Source organism: Dasypus novemcinctus, chromosome 2 (genome assembly GCF_030445035.2).
Source record: "Dasypus novemcinctus isolate mDasNov1 chromosome 2, mDasNov1.1.hap2, whole genome shotgun sequence".
In the NCBI taxonomy this organism is placed as follows: domain Eukaryota; kingdom Metazoa; phylum Chordata; class Mammalia; order Cingulata; family Dasypodidae; genus Dasypus; species Dasypus novemcinctus.
The window spans coordinates 42,070,120-42,072,490 of NC_080674.1; the positions used below are offsets into that span (position 1 = coordinate 42,070,120).

At 37.1% G+C, this 2,371-nt stretch overlaps 1 pseudogene; it reads right to left on the reverse strand.

The window, feature by feature from the left end:
- Positions 1-368: 368 nt before the first annotated feature.
- Positions 369-2,154, reverse strand: LOC101415899 (HORMA domain-containing protein 1-like; annotated as a pseudogene).
- Between the last annotated feature and the right edge of the window lie 217 nt (positions 2,155-2,371).

Sequence of the window (2,371 nt, forward strand, 5' to 3'; positions counted from 1 at the left end):
CTGGCCCCACACATACCACAACAGTGCATGTCTCAGCCCTGACACCTGGCACACAAAAGACACATTGCAAACAAATTTTCCTCTTCTGGGACCCTCACTCTTTCCTACCTTTGTAATATTTTCCTTACTTGTTCAATCTTATTTTTTTTTAAAGCACCAATTTTTTATTGTACATTATGAATTATCATGTTAATACACTCTATTAATACTATAGAACATTGTTTTAATGACAAACACAGCCAGTTAAATGGTATAGTTTTAACATAAGTAAAAAGTGAATCTCTACCAAATTTTAATACCATAATAAATGTTATTTGTTTTAAAAATGGCTTAAAAGAGCCTTAAAAGTTAATACAGTATATATTTAAAGGAAGTGTCAACCAAAATGGAAGACAGATTAATACTAAATAGATGATGAATAGATGCAACCTTGACATTGATAATTTGGTTTTATTCAAAAATTTTCTTGGACTTGTCTTAAGAGCCATAGTATGAATTCCTGAAGACTATTAAAAATCTTCAGACCTAGAGGAAAAACACCTTAAAATGGTAATATAGTGCCCTTTTGTTTAAATGTTGAGAACTTTGCAAACATGCAGAAGAGAAAATAATTTTATATACATTTCTTTGCTTCACTAAACTTTCTCCTTTTTGACACTGACTCCTGACTAGAAGAATCAAAGTGATGGAGAACTTTTTCCCTGATTCAGGTTGACTTCTCTTCTAATTTTCTTTAGAAGATTTTACTGGTTGAGTTCCGTTAACCATTTGATTCGGAAAGATTTTTCCACTTCTTGTTTTGCTTTCAGATACATCAAGTTCAGATGTTTTACTGACTAACTTCTCAACCTGAGAATGAGAAATGGAAAGATCTGGACTTTCCTTAGACCTCATAATTTCATCTTCCTCACAAACTAAACTTAGTTCTCCAAGTTCAGAAGATCCAGGGGCTTTTTTTTTTCTTCCATTTTAGATTCAGTATCAAAATCATCACTTATATAATGCTCTTGTTCATCTTCTAGATCATCTTTGTCCATCAGGATTTTTTGAAGTGGTGTTTTTATTTGTTTTGGTGATAGTATAGCTGAATCAAAGTTTTCCATTCTTTCTTTCTCGGTGGTCACTTTTACTTTGAAGGTGTGAAAAACTGTTGGAACTTCTCCCACATTTAAGTACATAGGTTCTCCTTCAAATATCACTCCTTCACAACCACCATCCTTAAAACCAGGAGGTTGGTAATCTGGGGGTGTAACTTCATCATAGTAAAAAAGTTTCATGGTCAAACAAACATGATTAGGTAAAGGTCCCAGATTTTGCATTAGAATATAAATCTTGCGAATGAGGAGAATACTTGCTTTCTTAGTGTCAGCAGATGACATGCTAGATTCATTACTTTGGTTTTTACTTATAAAGTCCATTACTGGTCCACTACTGGTATACTTGAATTTAAACTGGTAACATTCTGAAATTGTCTGAGGGTCTTCTGGATTGGTGTATACAGCTAGAACAACTATCCTTAGCACATGGGAGGTCCCAGGTCTGGTTCCTGGTGCCTCCTGGAGAAGGAGAGCTGGCACAGTGAGATATTTTTTCTGTAAAGCATCATAGCATCCTAACATCCATTTCACTAACTGTGTAGATCCTGGACAGTTTTTATCTTCTCTTAGAATTTTGACACAAGATCATCTAGATATCTTGATCCATAAGCACATTCTGGAAATATTCCTCTCAAATATGTGATGCAGGATACTGAAACTGCTAGGAGCCGCTTCACTAACACTAAAGACTGCTGTTCAGTTGATATCTTACTGGGAAACACCAAAGCACTCATGGAAGTTCTCTGCAGCTGTGCAGTGGCCATCTTCTTCCGATATTTTCTATATAATTCAACGGAACATCTGGGGGCCCAACTTGACTTCAGCAAACTTGTTCAATCTTGTATAACTCAAGATCCTTTATAAGTTAATTTGCAAATTTTCAAGGAAGCAATTAGAAACTTAAGTTACTCCAGGGATTGCTTTGCCAGTGTGTCCCTATGGTATATGAAGGTCCATATAAAACAACATCTTTGGGATTTTGTCAAAATTGGGGCACTGGTAGGAAGGAATCTGGAGTTGCACCACTGAGCAGTTGTCCACAGCTCATCCTAGGAAATGCCAGGATCTACCTGGCGAGCCTCAGAACTTGTGGGTGGGAGTGGGGTGGGAGGGAAGGGAGGACAAAGCACGCAATGTCCTGTGATGTTAGACTTGTCTTTTAGTACGTAGGTGGGAAGGCACAAAGCAAATTCCTGAAGGGTCTTGTTCTCTAAAAAGCCACCAGAGGGCTCTTTAGGGTCCTTCTCTGCAGTTTGCCCTGCTGTGAGCTGAAA